Genomic DNA, 24362 nt, shown 5'->3' on the forward strand with positions numbered 1-24362 from the left:
GCGAAGTGATGTGTCGTGGGCTGGCTTGGTGGGTATATAAGGTATGTGATAAGCTGTCTGAACAAATATCACTCGTTGTTGCCATGGGTAAAAGGGGCGATTTATCAGAGTTGCAGAAAGAGATGATTATTTGCTTTCGGGCCAAGGGTGTCAGATTTCTCAAACAGCGCAGTTTGTGAACTGTTTGCGTGCTGCTGTGGTAAGAGTGTATTGTGAGTGGACAAATGGCATCATTGGGAATAACTGACATGGATACTGCAGAACACCATGTGCCAGTGATGTGAGAGGTGAACGTCGACTACGAAGGTGCACAAAAGCCAAACAACAGGCTACAGTGGAGCAGCTCATCGTGAAAATCAACCTGGGGGCTATGAGACGTGTCTTAAACAACATAAACAAGGAACGATAGGAAGAAGTTGGCACTACTAGTCAATTTCTGTGGCAGAGAGCGGATATGCAAGAATTTTGGAACATGAGTTCTTATAATTACTTATGGTGGTGCTCAGTAACGAAAAGTAAAAGCAGAATCTTGCACATCAATTAGTGAGGAATGTGAAAAAACGGCACTCACCCATGTAGTAATAGTTCTTTCTTTTATGGTGGCATCCAGCAAAAAATTAAAAGCGTTTAAGGGAGGACATGGCAGATAGCATGGCAGGTATAAAACAACAGTTCAGTGAACCCTACTGCATATGAGGCTCCGAAGCAGATGGATGGTCACTGCTCCTATGCTAACAAAGGTGCATTAGAAAGAAGGGCTTCAATCTGCATGACAGTATTGGATTTGGACCACCGATAATTGGCAAAGGGCTGCCTTCTCCGTTGAGTCTTGTTTTCTGCTTCATTGAATGGATGGAAGTTGGCGTGTCAGACGAGAAACATCAGAGAGCAAACACTCTGCAACTATTCCTGGAAGAACAATAGCTGGTGGCAGCAGCATTATACTCTGGGGAATTTTTTCATGGCATTCTCTGGGCCCACTCATCCATGTGGAAGGTACTCTGAACCGATTTGGGTATGAATCCATTGTTGCATATCACGTCCATCCATACATGATGTTTGTCTTCCCTGGGGCAGATGGAAACTTCCAGCAAAACAATGCGACATGCCACATGGCTAGAAATGTCCGACCGTGGTTGGAAGAGCACAACCTAGACCTCCAAGTACTTTCCTGGCCCCCTAATTAGCCAGACTTGAGCCCAATTGAGCATCTGTGGGACCACCTCGATCGTCTTGTTCACTCTATAGATCCTCCCCACGCACCCTCCAGCAAATGTGGGATGCACTGCAGACAGCATGACTCCAGATTCCTGAAACAACCTACCAGTACCTTACCTGATGGAGGTTGCCTTGTCGTGGCAGATGGGCTCATACAATTTGATAAAAATGTGCGCTAAGAACCTCACTATTGTAAGTAGATTCAGCAGCAATGCATGTTTATTTATTTAAAGTGTTTAGGTGACATTGGTGTTTGCTGTGTGCTGTTGCCATTTTCTTGCGTGCTGTATAATTTTGCAGTCAAAGTTGTTCTTGCATCTTTATACACATTTTGTTTCATTTTATTGGAATGTACTGATCAAACTTTTGTGTCTCTTATGTATTGCATATATGTGGGGTTGTTGACTGCATCTATTGCTTGATCTTGACCTCCTCTTATTCTGCCATGGGTGATTTTAATTAGTTTAATGCTGGTTCCTACCATCCCCAAAAATATGTCGGCTTAGTCCCAGTTCTGGATGTATGTGCAGCGTAGGGACCCACCTTATAGAAGTCGCCTTGTCGTGGCAGGTGGGCTCACACAATCTGATCAAAATGTGCGCTAAGAACCTTACTATTGTAAGTAGATTTTGCAACAATGCATATTTATTTACTTATTGATAGTGTTTAGGTGGCATTAGTGTTTGCAGAGTGCTGTCGCCATTTTCTTGTGTGCTGTATAATTTTGCAGTCTCAGGCGTTCTTGCACTTGAAATGTGCTGATCAATCTTTTGAGTCTCTTAAGTATTGCATATATGTGGAGTTAGTGACTGCCACCATTACTTGATCTTGCACTACTCCCATTCTGACCTGGCTGATTTTAATTAGTTTAATGCTGGTTCCTACCATCCCCAAGAATATGTAGGCGTGGTCCCAGCTCTGGGTGTATGTGCAGCATAGGGATCCACGTTATAGAAGTTGCCTTCTCGTGGCATGTGGGCTCACACAGTTTGATCAAAATGTGCGCTAAGAATTTTACTACTGTAAGTAAATTCAGTAGCAATGGATATTTATTTATGGTGTTTAGGTTGCATTGGTGTTTTCAGTGTGCTGTTGCCATTTTCTTGTGTGCTTTATAATTTTGCGGTCACAGGTGTTTTTGCACCAGTATACACGTTTTGTTTAATTTAGTTGGAATATGCTGTTCAAACTTTTGTGTTTCTTATGTATTGCATATATGTGGGGTTAGTAACTGCCTCCACTTTTGGTCTTGCACTCCTTTCATTCTACCCTGGGTGATTTTAATTAGTTTATTGCTGGTTCCTACCATTCCCACGAATATGTATTCCTAGTCCCAGTTCTGGGTGTATGTGCAGTGTAGGGACCCACCTTATGGAGATCGCCTTGTCGTGGCAGGTGGGCTCACACAATGTGATCAAAATGTGTGCTAATAACCTCGCTGTTAGGAAATGTCTGTCCCTTTAAGATTACCTAGACTTCTAGTCTAGCTTCTGGGCGGTTGTTTAGCTTATCCCTTTTCTCTGTCTTTCTTTCTATCGGGTGTAAGGGTGGAGTACTTAAACCTGGGTTGCTTTTGTGTCCTTTGCTTGTTAATTTCTTTGCTGCATGTGTTTGATAAAGCTTCTGACTATACCCTGTACCTTTGACTATTTAGACTTTTTGGAACTGGACCTCGGCTTGTCTCTGGATAACCTTTTGCTTAAGGATTTGGACTTTCTGCTCCCGGCTGGTACTGACCTTTGCTATTTCAGACATCCCCTAGCTTTGTGATTTGGACTTTCTGTTTACCCTCTGGCTGTCTTGTTACCTGTTCTGGTATTGCCTGCATTGCACCTCTTATCCAACACCTGAACTCAGTTAAAACAACCTGGGTTCTATGCAGCAAAAACAATCCTGCCTTGCGGTGGGCTCTGGCAAAAACCATAGAGTAGTCTTAGGCAGAGTTCACACGTCGCGGATTTGACACAGATTTTCAGTGCAGATTTTACACTTTGCAATGCAAAAGGGTGAGATCTGTGTCAAAACCGCAACAAAATCTGCGACAAATCCGCAACGTGTGAGCTCAGCCTTAGACACTGTTGATCAGAGCTGTGACGGATTTGGGGTTGCAGATTTATTTGCACGCTCAGTCCCAGCCACAGTCTCCAGCAGCCTTTGGGGAATCGCTCACACAGCAATTCCATAAAACTTCCACCCTGGGAATTGCTCTACCAGTGACTTCATTACATATTCACAATCCTTTAAAAATCATATTTTTTCATTATGGAAACTATGCATGCCCTGGTGGAACAGATGCATGATCTGACTCATCTGGTACAAAATCTGTCCGGAAGGGTTCATCATCATGAAACAGCACAGGTCCAAGCAGTCGTCCAGTCGCAACTTCAGTTAAACCTAAAATTAACTTGCCTGATCGTTTTTCTGGTGATCGTAAGTCTTTTATTAATTTTCGGGATAGTTGTAAATTGTATTTTCGACTAACACCTTTTTCCACTGGTAGCAGCTAGACTAGACTTGAGTTGGTCTAGTCATTTCACTACTGCAGGGAGATCCTCAAACCTGGGCCTTTTTGTTGAGACCTGATGCCCCTGAATTTTTTTCTGTTGAGACCTTCTTTGTAGCCCTAGGGTATATTATATGAACCAGATATCACTGCAGTGGCTGAGGCCAATCTGCTATCTCTCCAACAGAGACGGCATCCTGTCGAAGATTACTGTTCGGAATTTAGACGGTGGTCAATTCCGGCGAGGCCTTTCTGAAACCTTGAAAGATCTTCTAGTTAATTACCCTCCGCCCTCGACTTTAGAGGATACCATGACTCTTGTTGTGCGTCTTGACCGACGTCTACAAGAGCGCAAAAAAGAAAGTTAAGCAATGTTCTCTCCTCCCTGCACTTAGATCCCTCCATCTGTCTCGCAGGAGCCCATGGAGTTGGGCTCTACGATGTCTTCTCATGAATGGAGACTTTTCCGGAAACGCAAAGGGCTGTGTTTCTATTGCGGGGAGGCTGGTCATATGCTCAAGAACTGTTCTAAGACATCCAGCTCCTGAAAACTTCAGAACCTAGATGGGGACCTTCGAGGATAAATATATCCTGGGTGATCATCCTTTTAAAGAAAAAATATTAATGTACCGACGTTTTATTGATGACCTATTTTTTGTATGGAAAGGTGAAGAAAACGAGGCTTCTTTATTTATTGAGACACTAAACTCGAACGATTTTGGATTATCCTTCACCCATACTTTTTCCACTAAATCTATAGATTTTATAGACTTTACAATCAGCGTTGATATCAGTAATAACTTTGCCACAAAAACACATTTCAAATGTGTAGATGTTAATAGTTATATAGATTTTAGGAGTGCCCACTACCCGCCTTGGATTAAAACTGTACGTTTTGGGCAATTTAGTAGGGTGAGGAAAAATTGTTCTTTAGAAAAAAATTTTTTAACTGAATGTAATATCCCAGAAAAAAGGCTTAAAGAAAAACATTTTCCGACCAATTTGATTAAAGGGGCACGTTCTGCTCTGACTCAAGAATTCTGCATCAACCAAATTGTAACAAAAAAGGACGAAACGAGATGCAAAAATAATTTAATTACTTCCTATAATAGTGGGAATAAATTTGTTAAATCCATTTTGTCAAAGTATTGGCATAAACTCAAAAATGACCCCTTTTTAAAGGACGAGTTACCTGAAAAGGCAATTATCATGTTTAGACGGTCACAACCTTTGAGAAACATAATCTCTCCAAGTAGAGTGCATAATTCGAAACCAGTTGCTCCTAAAATGTTTCCCACATTACATGGTTCTTTCAAATGTGGCCACTCACGGTGTCTATGCTGTGCCAATATCACACATAGGAAGGATGTGTATACATCCTCTGTCACCACTGAATCCTTCCCTATTAGATCTTTTCTCAATTGTGGAAGTACCTATGTAGTATACATTTTCGAATGTTCTTGTCATCTACAATATATAGGTAGGACCACACAATCTTTACGTACCAGAATTAATAAAGCATATGTTCAATGCTAATAAGAGGTTCCTTAAGCACAGTGTTTCACATCACTGTGCTTCCACACATAACTGCCAATTTGACACAATTACTATTACTCCTATTGAACAAATTTTCCCAGATGTTCCGAATAGATTCCATAAATGAAAACAGTGAGAGTGTAGCGTCCATGGCCATGGGCCATCGGGTTTACTCACCTCCCGACGCCCGCAGCAATGGATCCGTGAGCGCTGGTCCCCATCTTCTTCCTAGGAGACGCCAGCGCTCACTTCCGCTCCGGTCTGCTGTGTCCCTTAGGGTGTGCGCGCACGCTCGTGCCCGCTCTTAAAGGCCCAGTGTGCGCACCTGTCAAACAATCATCATTATGAACCCCACGATTTCCTGGTCTATAAGAAGGCCCCAGCCCTTTTGATCCTTGCCTGAGCGTTGTTAGTAATCCCAAGTCTATCTTGCAAATGGTCCCTTAGTGTTTCCCGTTCCAGTTGTTACCCATGCCCTGTTACCTGTTCCTGTATCCTGTGCTGTGTTATTGTTCCTGTGCCTACTAGTTGGAGTCGTGTCTACTACACCCACATCCTGTGTCATCTGCCTCGTCCAGAGGGATTCGCCACATCTGGCGCAACCTGCGGCACCTGCTGTCATCCGCCATGTCTGGCGTTACCTGCTGCACCCACCTCCATCTTTGCCAGAGCTGTGGCCACTGTCTGGACTATCCAGGTACCCTTGTGCGGGACTTTGTATTTCTGGGGTTCCTTTTGTTTGGCCAGCTGCCTCCCTGCTACGGCGGTGCGGCCTAGTGGGTCCACATACCCACAAACCGTGACAGAGAGAATTATTGGATCTTTAAACTTTCCACCCTGCACCAAGGAGGTTTGAATGATATTTCAGAATCATCACTTGACTAATAAGTGTATATTTTTATCGACTTAATTCTTGTTATCTGTTATGCATTTTACATTTTTCTGACACATTTTATATGTTTCAATGCACTTCTCATTAATTTTTTATGTCTTATTGCCATTTGGTAGATTTTATTACTATTGATTGCCCTAGAATCTGCTGCAATGCATCCCCTTGATAATGATTTGTTCATGCTTAATTTAACTTGTTATATTAATCCCTCTGTTACTCACCATCTTTGCAGTGCTCGTTATCCTCACTTGTTCTTTCTGGCCCTCTTCGGCTTCCGTAGCCGCTTTTGGTTGCTTTGACGCCAGGGACACGCTTCAGTGTCGCCTTTGTACCTGTGCAACCGGCGGCGCATTAACTGTCGTGGGTGTTTCCGGGTCTCAACCCCTTTTTTCATAACTGTAAGTGTTGCAATTTCGTTATATATATATACCTTTTATCTTTGCTATAACTGTCTATTGGATCACCTAGTGTATTCTTTTTCTTTGTGTGTGGCTTTAATGTCCTTGCAGAGTTTTTTGCCGTACTACTCTTATCTTTTATTTTTTTCAAACTAATTGTACATTGTGTGTTTTTTTCTGACAATGACGTCACGTCTGCACTTTGACCTCTTTACATTGGCGGCTTTTTTCAAATATCCTAATGTATTTAATGAGCAAACCTGATTGTGTTGTGCACGGCCTGAGGACGACGCTTGTCCAGTGTCGAAACACGTTGCCTGTATTATTATTATTATCTTTATTAAATTAATTATTTAATTTTTACTTTGCTTAGTCTCCGTACACCTTTGATCTTTGTTGTAGCAGCGCCGTGTATGGTCCATTTTTTCCCATTTTACTGTCCTATTTGTTGCAGTGACCTCCTGGTCGACCAGTTTGGATCTTAGCAGCAGCACATCTTTTACTTACCATCTTTTTGATTTACATCAGAGTTGTGCCTGTCTTTGAGCGTAACCGCTCTAGGTGAGCATGTAACTGTCTCTACCTAGATGTTTTATCACCTTCGATTTACCTGCACTCTGTGGCACCGTACATTTTCTGTCGGTCTCTGTAGATGGTCCCCGAGAATGCCATCTGGGCAGTCAGGTTTTTCCTACATTTTCTCAAAAAATCCTTTTGCCTGTTATTATATGGTGTAATAACAGGTAAGTAGTAGTTCAGAGCGCACAAGACCAGGGTAGGTGCACGAATAGGGTCCCACCCCAATCATATAGCAAAGAAGTATTCGGCACACAAGTTAGTGATTTTTGAAAATCTTGAATTTTATTTCAATAGTTGATGCCAGAGGTTTAGTGCGACGTTTCGGTCGTAATTTAGACCTTCATCAGGCACAAACACAGTGTTCAGCCGCCATTGAAAGACATCGCGCCAACGACTGAATAGACCAGACACCAGGAGGAATAAGTGCCTGATGAAGGTCTAAATTACGACCGAAATTTCGCACTAAACCTCTGGCATCAACTATTGGTGAAATAAAATTCAACATTTTCAAAAATCACTAACTTGTGTGCCGAATACTTCTTTGCTATGGTGTAATAACGTTTGCATTTCTGGACAAGGTTTTGTAGATTGTGAATCTGCGGCTGACTTTTGAGATTTTCAGGTTGCTTAAAGATTGGCTATTCCCCTTATTCAGCTGAGTACTCCGGTCAAAGTATCTGCTATAGATAATACCCCTCTCTCTCAGGGGTCGGTCAAGTTCTCCACTCTGCCTGTAACTTTGGAAGTGGGTACTTTGCATACTAAACTAATCTCCGTCTTTATCCTAGAAAATGTCTTCTGAGGTAATATTGGTTATGCCATGGTTGCAGACACATAATTCTGTTAGTGATTTGGTAAAAGCAGATTTTATTAAGTAGAATTCTAAATGTTATGATTCTTTCTTGTCTTTGTCTTCTACTAATGTATCTTGCAATGCACCATCGTTGCCTGAGTGTATTCAAGATTTTGGGGATGTCTTTTCTGAAATTGGTTGTGAATCTTTCCCTCCTCATCAGCCGTATGACTGCCCCATTCTACTTCTCCCTATTGCTAAGCTTCCTAAGGGGCAGATTTATAATCTTTCTCATCCGGAAAGACAGGCCATGAAAGATTATATTAAAGACAGTCTCCGTAAGGGTCATATTCATCCATCTATTTCTCCGGTGGGTTCAGGTTTTTTCTTGGTTGAAAAGAAAGATGGCAGTTTAAGACCCTGTATCGACTACTGTGAATTAAATAAGATTACCGATAATAATCAGTATCCTATTCCACTCATCCCAGACCTGTTTAATCAGATCTCAGGAGCCAGGTGATTCTCTAAACCGGATTTACGCGGGGCCCACAATTTGGTTCGTATCCAGTGGAAGACAGCGTTTAATACTCCAGATGGTCATTATGAGTATTTGGTCATGCCTCTTGGTTTAAGTTATTCTCCTGCTGTGTTTCAGAACCTGGTTAATGATATTTTCAGAAATTTTATTGAACGCTTTGTGGTTGTGTATCTGGACAACATTCTTGTGTTTTCTTCTGATTGGTCCTCTCATGTTCAACATTTAAGATCTGTCCTCCAGGTGCTGAGGGATTATTGTCTTTACAAGAAATTTGAAAAATGCCTTTTTGGAGTTCAGGAAGTAAATTTCCTAAGATATGCACTGTCACCTTATGATTTTCGTATGGACTCAGCTAAAGTTCATGTGGTTCTTGATTGGGTCCAACCCACTTTACCAAAAGCTCTGCAGAGGTTCTTGGGTTTTGCTAATTATTACTGAAAATGTATTGATAATTTTTCCTCCATTGCCAAACCTTTGATGGATCTTACGAAAGTGGGTTCTGACCTTGTAAATTTGAAACCTAGTGCAGTCTCCGCCTTCGAAACCTTAAAACCTTTCTCGTCCCTTTATTGTTGAGGTTGATGCTTCAAGAGTGCATTTGAAGAGTGGCGCCACTTTCTAGAGGGGACTAGACATCAAATTACTGTCCAGACTGACCATAAAAACCAGACAGGACAGGTGGGCCTTGCTCTTTACCAGATTTGACTTTATTGTAACCTACAGACCCAGGTCTAAAAATGTCAGGGCCGACGCCTTATCTCCAAGTTTCTGTTCCTCTCAGATCCCTGACATTCCAGAAGGGTCAGGGGTACTCCCCAGTACTTGGTGCACTGGAAGGGGTATGGACCAGAAGAACGAACTTGGGTTCCTGCCTTTTCAGTACATGCTAATCGTTTAGTTAAAATACTTCATTTAAAGTTTCCTTTAAAACCTAGGCCGAGTTTCAAAGGTCCAGAGGCCCCTCGTAGAAAGGGAGGTACTGTAAGGAAATGTCCCTCCCTTTAAGATTACCTTGACTACTAGTCTAGCTTCTGGGCGGTTCTGGTTTCAGTTGTTTAGCCTATCCCTTTTCTCTGTCTTTCTTCCTATCAGGTGTAAGGGTGGAGTACTTAAACCTGGGTTGCTTCTGTGTTCTTTGCCTGTGATGTTCCTTGCTGCATGTGTTTGATAAAGCTTCTGACTATACCCTGTACCTTTGACTATTTTGACTTTTTGGAACTGGACCTCGGCTTGTTTCTGTATTACCTTTTGCTTAAGGATTTGGACTTTCTGCTCCCGGCTGGTACTGACCTTTGCTATTTCAGACATCCCCTAGCTTTGTGATTTGGACTTTCTGTTTACCCTCTGGCTGTCTTGTTATCTGCTCTGGTATTGCCTGCATTGCACCTCTTATCCAACACTGAACTCGGTTAAAACAACCTGCGTTCTATGCAGCAAAAACCATCCTACCTTGCGGTTGGCTCTCGCGAAAAGCATAGAGTAGCCTTAAACACTGTTGATCAGAGTTATGACAAAGTTGGAGTTGCTTATTTATTTCCACACTCAGTCCCGACAGTCTCCAGCAGCCTTTGGGGAATCACTCACGTAGCAATTTTTTATAAAACTTCCACCCTAGGAATTTCTCAACCAGTGACTCACTATTGTAAGTAGATTCAGCAGCAATGCATATTTATTTATTTATTTAGTTATAGTGTTTAGGTGGCATTGGCGTTTGCAGTGTACTTTTGCTATTTTCTTGTGTGCTGTATAATTTTGCCGTTACAGGCACTTGCACCTGCACTTGCACCTGTATACACATTTTGTTGTAATGTGCTGATCAAACGTTTGCATTTATTATGTATTGCATATATGTGGGGTTAGTGACTGCCTCTATTACTTGAACTTGCACTCCTCCCATTCTGCCCTGGGTGATTTTAATTCGTTTAATTCTGGTTCCTAACATCCCCAAGAATATGTAGGCTTAGTCCCAGTTCTGGGTGTATGTGCAGGATAGGGACCCACCTTGTAGAGGTTGCCTTGTCGTGGCAGGTGGGCTCACACAATTTGATCAAAATGTGTGCTAAGAACTTCACTATTGTAAGTAGATTAAGCAGCAATGGATATTTATTTATTTATCTATTTATTTATTTATAGTGTTTAGGTGGCATTAGTGTTCGCAGTGTGCTGTCCTCATTTTCTTGTGTGTTGTATATAAAACTGCCAATGTTGTTTATGAACAGGCACTGTCATAGAGTCTTATGACTCCATCTCCTACCAGGTTAACTGTTAGGTTTAGAAGGTCAAAATCTAACAAACAGTAACAGGGTATATAGGGCTGCTAGCGATTTTCTCATAAACACAAAAGCATGGATTGGCCTCTGTGTGTGTGTGTGTGTGTGTGTGTGTGTGTGTGTGTGTGTGTGTGTGCGTGTGTGTGTGTATGTATGCAACCCAGGAGTTTTTTAAGGCAAAGAAGTGGAATATCCTGCAATGGCCAAGTCAATCACCAGACCTCAACCAGATCGAGCATGCATTTCACTTTCCTAAGACAAAACTTAAGGCAGAAAGGCCCACAAATAAGCAACGACTAAAGACAACTGCAGTAAAGGCCTGGCAAAGCATCACAAAGGAGAAACCCCAGTGTTTGGTGATGTCCATGGGTTCCAGACTTCAGGCTGTGTAGAAATATGGTTGCAATTCCTAAACGTTTCACAGGATATTTTTGTTCAACCCCTTGAATTAAACCTGAAAGTCTACACTTCAATTGCATCTCAGTTGTTTCATTTCAAATCCAATGTGGTGGCATGCAGAGCCCACATCATGGAGATTGTGTTACTGCCCAAATAATTGTGCACCTAACTGTATGCCCATCAGGTTGCTACGGGAGATCTGCCCCACAATGTGTGACTAACCTCCGCAGCATGTAACACATGTGTATATGACACCAGCGTTGCTTTCTAGGGTAGCCCTCCCTGATATTGGGCTATTATGTTATATTACGGACCCAGCTCCACATAACTCCACATTAAATTATAGACCTAGCTATACACAAGTCCACATAAATCTACTAACTTAACCATCAATGTCCTAAAGGGCTGCACTGGTGACCACTTATATCATAATCATTCGCCCCACTGCATATATGCCAGCATAAAATATAAAATGACCACAGAATAAAGCGTCAATATTTATTTATAGAAAAATATTTAAAAAAACTTGTATATATGAGGAGTGTCCCAATTCTTCTATAATAATGAGTACCCCCAGATCCTACTCATTGACAATGGTGATTGTGAGAATACCGTACAAGGAAATAAGCACTAGTCCAAACGATGATTTTGAAAAGTAGAAAATTGTATTTGTGTTTTTCAATGTCAATTGACAGAAAGAAGTGCAAAAAAAATTGCCAAATATAAATGTAATATATCACCCATCAAAGGTTAGAGTCCTGGAAATGTCCCGGTTAGGTTTCTATCATCCTCTTCTAAATTAAATCCAGGGCTTTACACCGATCTGACAACACCTGTGCGATGTTTCGGGGGACTGCCCCCTTTCTCAAGCATGCCTGTCGGAAGTCCGGTGCTGGTTTAAATAGTGATTGACAAAGGTAAGTATAATACATGTAATGCATGATACAGTGCAAAAGCGTGAATATTTAAAAAGAAGCAAATATTTTGAAAACAAGCATTGGTCCGGTTAGTTAGTAAAAGGTTATATGTTGCGTTTTTTTTCTCATAAAATTAACCTTTTCGAAAAGTTTTTTTCTCTTTTTGAAATCCATTAGTTTAATAGTCAATAAATCGGATGTAAGTATAGAACGATGTCTCAACATTGAAGTACATAGTATTATTTGATATTTTAGTTATTTAATATTTTTTTTATATAATGATGATTATTGAAACCATTACCATTTTTACTTCATCTATGGACTATACAATTGTATAGAGGAGATATAGGGCAACGACGATGGTTTAAGATTTTTAAACAAAAGAAGGAAAAATTATTAATATAGATTATAATTATACTCCAAAATGACATGTTTCATTCATGCCTATAGGGTTAATACTATTCATAGTATATTTCCAGTAGACTTCCCTTTGTAGTAAATTTCTTCTTTTAGTTTGATCGTCTTTGCCTGTTATTTCCTGTAAACCTTATGTTTTGCCTTGCACAGATGATTTGCTACAGTTGTTTCTCCATGTCTTCTTTTTATTGTTGTTATGTGGGTACTCTGATCTTTGTTTTTTTGCCCGAAGGTTTTCGTTTCTGAGCGGTGTTCGTTCATGCGTGTTTTTATAAGTCGCATAGTCTGACCTATGTATACTTTTCCACAGGGACATTTTAGAAGGTAGATTACATTTTTACAGTTACAACAATCTAAACAAACCCCCAGGATGACCTATAGTCTCCGGCATAAATTCTATATTGCAGCCATTGGCAATCTTTATCGACTCCTTTTCACAAAAGATCGTACAGAAATTACCTGATTGTTTAAAAGATACAACCGACATTTTGAATAGAATTGAAAAACTAACCGTAACTAAAAGTTTCTCTGCACATTAGACATTAAAAGCCTATATACTAATATCCCATATAATGAAGGAATGTCTGCAGTCAGACACAAACTCACTGAAGATGCGACTTTAAATAACTAAAAAATTAAGTTCATTATATGTCTTTTAGATTTAATACTCACTAAAAAATACTTTAGATTTGACAATGACTATTACTTGCAAGTGCAATCTTTATGGCCACATTTGAATCCTCATTTGTACACAATAGCTCTTTCAACGAATGTATCAAATTGTGGCTAAGATATGTTGATGACGTCTTTTTAATTGTGGGAAGGCAGTAAATAAAACTTAGATTTATGTCCTATATTAATAAGTGTCATAATTTGATTCAATTCTCACTTGAGTGTAATCTCGAAAGCATACATATCTTGACGTCAAAATTAATAAAACAAAAGATAATCACTTAATGACAACTTCGTTTTATAAACCAACAGACAGAAACAATTTAGTGAGATGAGACAGCGCTCACGCCCCTCAAACATTTAAAGGTATTCCGAAAGGTCAATTCATCAGGGCCAGACGTTTCTGTACCTTGGATACAGAATATCGAAAACACAAAACCATAATTACTGATAGGTTCGTTAAAAGAGGCTATTGTAGAAACTAATTAGAATTAGGTAGACATTAATAGATAAACAGGGGAGAATTGGTAGGGTAATAGCAACCTTTTGGGAGATGAATCTAAATTCTACGCATGTTCATTATGTACGGGATTCCCTGAAAGGGCTATATGGGGAAATTTATGGTACAGGCAAAACCTTTCTTAGGCAGGAAGGAGAACTTAGGGGGAAAGTCATTCGGGCTGAGAGGGACCTCACAGCCGAAGTTAATACACTTAATAAATAATTACTCTTTGATGCACATAAGGAATTAAAACAATTCTTGTTAGACAAATCTCAACAAAAGTTGTTGTTTTCCCGGTCAAAAATATTTTTTTTAAGAGTCAGGGCAGTTGAGTGAGGGTAATTCTAAGGATTGGCCATTATGCAACCTATTAAGGGAGAGTTGGGCAGCCTTTAAGAAAACATTGGGGGTGAGGGGAGCATTTCAATGCACACCTATATGAACAAATAAAACTTTAAAGAATTGGAAATTATTCCAGACACTAAGGGATGGAAAACATATGGTATAAAATAAATTAAAGATTTATTTAAAAATGGGATATTGATCACTTTTGAAGAACTTCAATGCACATATCTAAGTAAGGAATCTTATCGGTATACATATCTTCAAATTCAGCACGCAGTTAGTAAAACCACAAATAAAGATATTTTTTTGATAGAAGAGCACAGTAGTCTTGATAAGCTAATGAATTACACTTTAGGCAAAAGGGAGATTTCTTCACTTTATAAAATCATTAATAAAGCATTTTCTGATAGTACACCACCCCCTAGCCAAATAAAATGGTCAAGGGATCTAGGGCCTATTAACCAGGAATGTTGGACCAATTGTTATGGGAATATAAAAGATTCATCGATTAGTGCTAATCACCAATTTATAAAAAGTTAATATCATACATATTCTGTAATACTCTCCGGCCCTTTATTATAAAATTGGTATTAAAAATCGTTTTCAATGCCCCAGATGTCGGACATTAATGGCCGATTTTCTACATGTGATATGGACATGTCCGTCCATAAAAATATTCTGGGCTCTTATATTTGAGGAAATTAAAGATTATGTGGGCAGAGTCATAACTTGGTCCCCCAATCTGGCACTACTTAATTGCACAAAAGAACTAGAAGATGATTCATTTGACGAAGGGCAGAGGTTGATTATCACTAGACTACTCCATATATAGCAAGAGTCCTTCTTGCCAGGAAATGGGGTGCGGCACTGTCCCCCTCAGTTGAGGAGTTGAAGAATCTTATGCAAAAGATAAGGAAATATGAGAAATTTAAATCATGGAGTATTAACCAGACTAGGAGGTGGGAGGGGATCTGGGGTGCGGAGTAAGCGCTGGGAGTTTTTTTTTGTTAAATTTTTTCTTAGCCCTATGACGATTTGAGTGGTAGATTACCATCGCCAATTAAATTGGAGACTAAAGTCTCTATCTGAAGTCGATTCTGATCCAGCAGATGATCCATCTGGCTGGAAAAGATAGGAGACCTAGGAATTGTCTGATCTGCTATGAGAAATCTCTATAAACGGACTCAGTATTTATTGGGTACACGCGGGTGGGGGATTTATATAGAGTCTAATCTTTTCCTATTAATATGGATTCACTATAAATATATTTGTTATTTTGTTATATTAAATTTGTTAATTCTCAATAAAAAAATAAAATAATTTACCACAAAGAGAAGCATGCTGGATATATACGATGAAAAGTATTAACCCTATAGGCATGAATGAAACATGCAATTTTGGAGTATATTTATAATCTTTCCTTCTTTTGTTTAAAAATAAAAAAACTTAACCATCGTCAATTGCCCTATATCTCCCTAAATCTCCTCTAGACAATTGTATAGTCCATAGAAGAATTAAAAATGGTAATTGTTTCAACAAAATATTGATTAAAAACGACATTAAATATATAAAATATTAAATAACTAAAATATTAAATAATACTATGTACTTTACACAGTGTTCCAAATTATTATGCACATTGGATTTAAGTGTCATAAACATTTAATTATTAGTTTTTCAATTAAACTCATGGATGGTATTGTGTCTTAGGGCTCTTTGTATCATTGTAATCAATCTCAGACACCTGTGATAATTAGTTTGCCAGGTGTGCCCAATCAAAGGAAAACTACTTAAGAAGGACGTTCCACATTATTAAGCAGGCCACAGGTTTCAAGCAATATGGGAAAGAAAAAGGATCTCTCTGCTGCCGAAAAGCGTGAAATAGTGCAATACCTTGGACAAGGTATGAAAACATTGGATATTTCAAGAAAATTTAAGCGTGATCATCGTACTGTGAAAAGATTTGTGGCTGATTCAGAGCACAGATGGGTTCGTTCAGATAAAGGCATAATGAGGAAGGTTTTTGCCAGATAAATGAATAGGATTAGGAGATGCCATTGCAAAGCAGCAAACAGGTATTTGAAGCCGCTGGTGCCCCTGGAGTCCCGCAAACCTCAAGGTGTAGGATCCTTCAGAGGTTTGCAAGTGTGCATAAAACTATTATTCGGCCACCCCTAAACAATGCTCCCAAGCAGAAACGGTTCCAGTGGGCTCAGAAATACATGAAGACTAATTTTCAAACCGTGTTGTTTACTGATGGGTGCCATGCAACCCTGGATGGTCCAGATGGATGGAGTAGTGGATGGTTGGTGAACGGCCACCATGTCCCACCAAGGCTGCGACATCAGCAAGGAGGTGGCAGAGTCATGTTTTGGGCTGGAATCATAGGGAGAGAGCTGGTAGGCCCCTTTAGCGTCCCTGATGGTGTGAAAATGACCTCTGCAAAGTACGTAGCGTTTATGACTGACCACTTTCTTCCGTGGTAAATAAAGAAGAACCGTGCCTTCCGTAGCAACATTATCTTCATGCATGACAATGCACCATCTCATGCTGCAAAGAATACCTCTGTGTAATTGGCTGCTATGGGCATAAAAGGAGAGAAACTCATGGTGAGGCCCCCATGTTCCCCTGACTTCAACCCTATTGAGAACCTTTGGAGCATCTTCAAGCAAAATATTTATGAGGGTGGGAGGCAGTTCACATCAAAACAGAAGCTCTGGGAGGCTATTCTGACATCCTGCAAAGATATTCAATCAGAAACTGTCCAAATACTCACAAATTCAATGGATGCAAGAATTGTGAAGGTGATATCAAAGAAGGGGTCCTATGTTAACATGTAACTTGGCCTGTTAAGTTTTTTTTTATTGAAAGAGCTTTTGATTTCTGTAAATATGACCTCCTGATGCTGCAAATTCAACAAATTACCATTTTAGTTCTCTTTGCAACCTTTAAAATGTTTTGATCTCTGTTGTGCATAATAATTTGAAACAGTGCATTTTGAGTTTTTTACTTCTAAAAAAAAATCTGTTATCATTAGGAGATTTGTTCAATAAAATTTGCATTATACTCCAACGGTTGAAGGCTTGAAGATTATACTGACTGTCATTTGCATTGACTATTTAGGAAAATCAGCGAAAAATAACATTTGCATAATAATTTGGAATGCGGTGTAATGTTGAGACATCGTTGTATACTTACATCCGATTTATTGACTATTAAACTAATGGATTTGTAAAAGAAAAAAAATCCATTTTAAAAGGTTAATTTTAGGAGAAAAAAAATGCAAAATATAACCTTTTACTAACTAACCAACTAACCAAACGAATTATAAAAAAACTTCCATGAAATCCATTTCTTTATTATTCATTTGAAACTCAATATTTGTTTTTAAAATATTTACTCCTTTTTAATTATTCACGCTTTTGCACTGTATCATGTATTACATTTATTATACTTACCTTGGTCGATAACTATTTAAACGAGCACCGGACGTCCGACAGGTATGCTTGAGAAAGGGGGCGGTCCCCTGAAACTTCGCACAGGTGTTGTCAGACGCTGACCCTCCACACGTGGTGTCTCTGCTATTGGTGTAAAGCCCTGGATTTAACTGAGAAGAGGATCATAGAAATCTAACCGGGACATTTCCAGGACTCTAACCTTTGATGGGTGAAATATGACATTTATATTTGGCAATGTTTCTGTCAATTGACATTGAAAAACACAAATACAATTTTCTACTTTTCGAAATCATCGTTTGGACTAGTGCTTATTTCCTTGTACGCTATATCTAAGAGTCTGAAAGCACCTCTTATTGCACTACCTCACCCACCTGTTAGTTCATAATTATCGGTCACTATATACCTGAACCACTACTTGCTTTCTTATGACCTTGTTATAAAATACTTCTGAGAAGTTTTAACTCTCTTTTGATTGATATACAAAATGTCTTTCTAAGAAATATCCAAAAGTACAGACAATATAGCAGACATACACTTTTCTGGAGGCTGAACGAAATAACCTCATGCAATTGGCAGAAACAGCTGTTTTTTCTTTCTCACAAGTGACTGAAACCACTAAGGTTGATTATTCAAAAAAATTTGAAATGTTACAAAAGAAGGAAACCAGCCTATTAATGCATGCATCAACTCTAAGGCTGGGTTCACACAGAGTTTTTTGCAGGAGGAAAATCTGCCTCAAAATTCCGTTTGGAATTTTGAGGCAGATTTTGCTCTGTCTGCACTCCAATTTTCGTGACGTTTTTCCCGCAGCCATTGAGCGCCGGGGGCAAAAAACGCTGAGAAATACGCTTTCTCTGCCTCCCATTGATGTCAATGGCAGGTGAGAGGCGTAAACGCCCGAAGATAGGGCATGTCCCTTCTTTTTCCTGTGAGCCGTTTTTTCCGCTCGCGGGAAAAAAACGCCTCCGCCTTCCATTGAAATCAATAGGAGGCATTTTCGGACGTTTTCCGACATGGCTTCCGTGTCAAAAAACTTGTCAAAAACTCTGTGTGAACTCCCCCTAACAGAATACATACAAGTACAAGGAATCCCTAGAGGATTAAGAAGTCCACTCAACCCTATTTTTTTGAAAAATGATGCTATATATCATCAGAAATAGTTTGCACTCAGTAACCGTTATTCTATTGACCTTATGTACCTCACTGTACAACATTTACAAATTGCTATAGAGGATACAAAAAAAAACCAACTAAAATCGATATTGAATGCAAACCTAACACCAATTTAGAAAGCTACAATCAAATGCATGAAGAACTTAAAGTCTCGATAGGTAAATTAAGGAACTTTGTTTTACAAAAGAAATTGAATAAATTTGAAAGGGATATATTGGACTATCAATATAATCGAGTATATACATGGGCAGAGGAAAAAAGACACAGTAGACAAAACAACAAATATAATAAAAGTACAAGTGGCGACAACTCATTAACAGACAACCATAAAACAAGATTTAATCGTAACAAAGGAACAGCTATGACCCTACGACCTAAAGTATCACAGGCACATTTTTTAGGAAAAAAAATCAATAAAAAAAACACAAGAGGAAACGGATTCATCGAACGAAGGAACCGACAACCAAATCTAATCCAAAGACACCCACTAAAAACCAGAAACAGCAGGAAGGAAGACACGAATTAACAATCAACATTTTCTCAAAAAACCATGACAAAACCAGAATTGGATCTTCTGGATAAAGGCCTAGGCTTTGTGCCTATATAGTTACATAGTTACATAGTTACATAGTTAGTACGGCTGAAAAAAGACACATGTCCATCAAGTTCAACCAAGGGAAGGGAAAAGGGAAGGAAAAATTTCTACACATAGGAGCTAATATTTTTTTGTTCTAGGAAATTATCTAACCCTTTTTTAAAGCCATCTCCTGTCCCTGCTGTGACCAGCTCCTGCGGTAGGCTATTCCATAAATTCACCGTTCTTACTGTAAAGAAGCCTTGTCGCCTCTGCAGCTTGAACCTTTTTTTCTCCAGACGGAGGGAGTGCCCCCTTGTTTTTTGAGGGGGTTTTACAAGGAACAGGATTTCACCATATTTTTTGTATGTGCCATTAATATATTTATATAAGTTAATCATGTCCCCCCTTAGTCGTCTTTTTTCAAGGCTAAATAGGTTTAATTCTTTCAATCTTTCCTCATAACTTAAATTCTCCATGCCCCTTATTAGCTTCGTTGCTCTTCTTTGTATTTTTTCCAACTCCAGGGCATCCTTTCTATGAACTGGAGCCCAGAACTGAACTGCATATTCTAGATGAGGCCTCACTAATGCTTTGTAAAGTGGCATTATTACATCCCTGTCCCGTGAGTCCATGCCTCTTTTAATACACGACAATATCCTGCTGGCCTTTGAAGCAGCTGATTGACACTGCATGCTATTATTGAGTTTATGATTTACAAGTACACCCAGATCCTTCTCAACAAGTGAATCCGCCAGTGTAGCGCCCCCTAGGACATATGATGCATGCAGGTTGTTGGTACCCAGATGCATAACTTTACATTTATCTACATTAAACTTCATCTGCCAAGTGGACGCCCAAACACTTAGTTTGTTTAAATCTGCCTGTAATTCATGAACATCTTCCATAGTCTGAACTATATTACATAGCTTGGTGTCATCTGCAAAAATAGAAATAGTGCTATTAATCCCTTCCTCTATATCATTAATAAATAAGTTGAATAATAGTGGTCCCAGCACTGAACCCTGGGGTACACCACTTATAACCGGTGACCATTCAGAGAAGGAATCATTGACCACAACTCTCTGGATACGGTCCTTGAGCCAATTCTCAATCCAATTACAAACTATATTTTCTAAACCTATAGTCCTTAATTTACCCATTATATAGGGTATAATCTATACAGGATATAATAGAATTCGACTTTACTATACATTTTTTCCGCTTCTGTCGCTATATGCGGTTGCAAAGGTTCTACATGAATAAACAGAAAACAGACAAATTAACAACTAATAAAATCCCTCCTTCTTTGCGTTCTCAAAGTCAGATTGACCCCGAGATTAATAGCCATTTTTTAGAATCATTTCAAGAGGCAGTAATTATTGAGGTAACCGGTAAATGGAAAGGGAATTCAAGCAAAAATGATCGCAATTTAAATCAGAAAGAAATAGCAGCCATGGAAAAATTAAAAAAACATAAGTCCATTACTATAAAAAGATGTAATGGCAGGAAGGAGGTGAAGGGAACAAGTGAGCCCTAATCTACCCACAGCCCTGTCCCTGCCTACTTGCAACGACCCGCCCTAGGCGACGGGGTACAACTTGGCGGCGGTCCCTACGCTGTCTAAGTGCAAGGGAGTACAAACAGGGAACACGCAAGGGAATACAGTAGCCCACGGAACGCCGCGAGGAAACGGAGCGGTGAATGAGCCAGTCAGGATCAGGAAGTAGTGGAGTATACAAACGGGAGCACGGAGCAGAAGCAAGCCAGGGGCAGAGCAACGCAGGATAAACGGAACAGAAGCACGGCAGAAGCAGGCTGGAGCAAGGCAGCAGTGGGGCCAGGAATCCAAGAAGAGTAACAAGCAAGGAGGAAGAGAAAACGGCAGGTATAAATGGACAGGGGGCGGAGCTAACTCTGACTGACCAGGCCGCGATAGGCTCTCCCACTCCTGAGCCTGCCACCCTGATTGGTGGGAGCAGGTGTCAGTCTCAGAGGTCTGGCCTCAGGTGTCGACTGATTAATCCTGGGAGTATACCCAGACGTAGTGCCTGGCAGATCCTTTACAGTACTCCCCCTTTTATGAGGGGCCACCGGACCCTTACTAAGAGGACCCGGTTTAGTGGGGAAGAGAAGGTGGAACCTCCTGATGAATACCCCAGCGTGAACATCTCGAGCAGGTACCCAAGTCCTCTCCTCCGGCCCGTATCCTCTCCAATGGACCAGGTACTGGAGGGAGCCCTGGATCATCCTACTGTCCACAATCTTGGCCACCTCGAATTCCACCCCCTCAGGGGTGAGAACGGGAACAGGAGGTTTCCTCGAGGGGGACCAGGACGGGGAGCAGCGTTTCAGGAGAGAGGCATGGAAGACGTCGTGTATGCGAAAGGATGGGGGCAGCTCCAGACGGAAGGATACTGGGTTGAGGACTTCAATGACCTTATAAGGTCCAATAAATCGGGGAGCAAACTTCCTGGACGGGACTTTAAGGCGCAAGTTCCTCGACGACAACCACACCAGATCCCCGACGACAAACCGGGGGTTAGCAGAACGTCTACAATCAGCCTGAATCTTTTGTACGCTCTGGGACGCCTCTAGGTTCTTCTGAACCTGGGCCCAGACTGTGCACAGTTCCCGATGAACGTCCTCTACCTCGGGATTATTGGAACAACCAGGGGAAACGGAGGAGAACCTAGGATTAAACCCGAAATTACAGAAAAACGGGGAGACCCCTGACGAGTTACTGACCCGGTTATTCAGGGAAAATTCGGCGAGGGGAAGGAATGAGACCCAATCAAATTGACAGTCAGAAATGAAACACCTTAAATATTGTTCCAGGGATTGGTTAGTCCTTTCCGTTTGGCCATTAGTTTCGGGATGGTACGCGGAGGAGAAGGATAGATCAATCTCCAACTTTTTACAAAAAGCTCTCCAAAATAAGGAAACAAATTGTACCCCTCTGTCCGAAATGATATTGACTGGGGCCCCATGGAGACGCAGAATGTGTTTCACAAACAAAGAAGCTAACGTCTTGGCGTTAGGTAGTTTCTTAAGGGGCACAAAGTGGCACATCTTGCTGAAGCGGTCTACTACCACCCACACCACCGACTTGCCCTGAGATGGAGGCAAATCGGTGATAAAATCCATGGAGATATGGGTCCAAGGTCTCTGGGGAATGGGCAAGGAACGTAGTAGGCCCGCAGGTCGGGACCTAGGGGTCTTGGACCTAGCACAGACCTCACAAGCGGCGACGTAAGCCCTAACGTCTTTAGGCAACCCAGGCCACCAATAGTTTCTGGTAATGAGGAGTTTGGTACCCAAGATGCCAGGATGACCAGATAGAGCGGAGTCATGGTTTTCCCTGAGTACCCTTAGCCGGTATTGCAGGGGGACAAACAGTTTGTCCCCAGGGAGGTTCCCGGGAGCTGAACCTTGATCAGCCGCGATGTCAGAGGCTAAGTCAGAATCAGTGGCAGAAACAATTATACCAGGGGGTAAAATACAAGCAGGATCCTTCTCAGAAGGAGGATTAGCCATGAAACTACGTGACAGTGCATCAGCCTTAATATTTTTGGACCCAGCCCTATAGGTAACCAAGAAATTAAATCTGGTAAAGAATAGTGCCCAACGAGCTTGTCTAGGATTAAGCCTCCGGGCAGATTCTAGGAAAACCAGATTCTTGTGGTCAGTAAGGACCGTTACCTGGTGTCTGGCCCCCTCCAAGAAGTGACGCCACTCTTCAAAAGCCCATTTAATGGCTAAAAGTTCGCGGTTGCCAATATCATAGTTACACTCCGTGGGCGAAAACTTCCTAGAGAAGTAAGCACAGGGGCGGAGATGGGTGAGGGAGCTGGTACCCTGGGACAAGACGGCCCCCACTCCCACCTCGGACGCGTCAACCTCCACAATAAATGGCTCCCTTTGGTTGGGCTAAACCAGCACGGGGGCCGAGATAAAGCACTTCTTGAGGGTCTCAAAAGCCTGGACGGCCTCAGGGGGCCAATGGAGGACATCAGCACCCTTGCGAGTGAGGTCCATAAGAGGCTTAGCGACGACCGAGAAGTTGGCAATAAATCTCCTGTAATAGTTAGCGAACCCCAAAAAACACTGTAGCGCCTTCAGGGAGGCAGGTTGGACCCATTCCGCCACAGCCTGAACCTTGGCAGGGTCCATGCGGAATTCATGAGGAGTGAGGATTTGACCTAAAAATGGTATCTCCTGTACCCCAAACACACATTTTTCGGTCTTCGCAAACAGATTATTTTCCCGAAGGACCTGGAGGACCTTCCTGACATGCTCCACGTGCGAGGACCAGTCCTTGGAAAACACCAGTATGTCATCAAGGTACACTACAAGAAAATTACCCAGGTAATCTCTCAGAATTTCATTAATAAAATTCTGGAAGACGGCAGGGGCATTACACAACCCAAAGGACATGACTAGGTATTCGAAATGACCTTCGGGCGTGTTGAACGCAGTTTTCCACTCATCCCCCTCTTTGATGCGGATAAGGTTATATGCCCCCCGTAGATCGAACTTAGAGAACCATTGGGCCCCCTGAACCTGATTAAAAAGATCCGGCATCAAAGGAAGGGGATACTGGTTCCTTACTGTGACCTTATTCAAGTTCCGATAATCAATGCACGGCCTAAGACCACCATCCTTCTTCCCCACGAAGAAGAAGCCAGCACCTACAGGAGAAGTCGAGGGGCGAATGAAACCCTTGGCCAGGCATTCTTGGATATTCTCCCTCATAGCTTTACGTTCAGGACATGAAAGATTAAATATCCTCCCCTTAGGAAGCTTGGCACCAGGCACCAAATCGATGGCGCAATCGTAATCTCTATGAGGGGGCAACACCTCGGAGGCCTCCTTAGAAAACACATCAGCGAAGTCCTGAACAAACTCAGGAAGCGTGTTTACCTCCTCCCGGGGAGAAATAGAGTTAACCGAAAGACATGACATCAGGCAATCACTACCCCATTTGGTGAGATCCCCAGTATTCCAATCAAACGTGGGATTATGCAGCTGCAACCAGGGAAGACCTAATACCAGATGGGACGATAATCCCTGCATCACCAGTACAGAGCACTGCTCCAAATGCATGGAGCCAACACGGAGTTCAAAAACAGGAGTATGCTGAGTAAAATAACCATTAGCAAGAGGAGTGGAGTCGAT

This window comes from Rhinoderma darwinii, chromosome 3 (assembly GCF_050947455.1).
Source record: "Rhinoderma darwinii isolate aRhiDar2 chromosome 3, aRhiDar2.hap1, whole genome shotgun sequence".
NCBI lineage: Eukaryota > Metazoa > Chordata > Amphibia > Anura > Rhinodermatidae > Rhinoderma > Rhinoderma darwinii.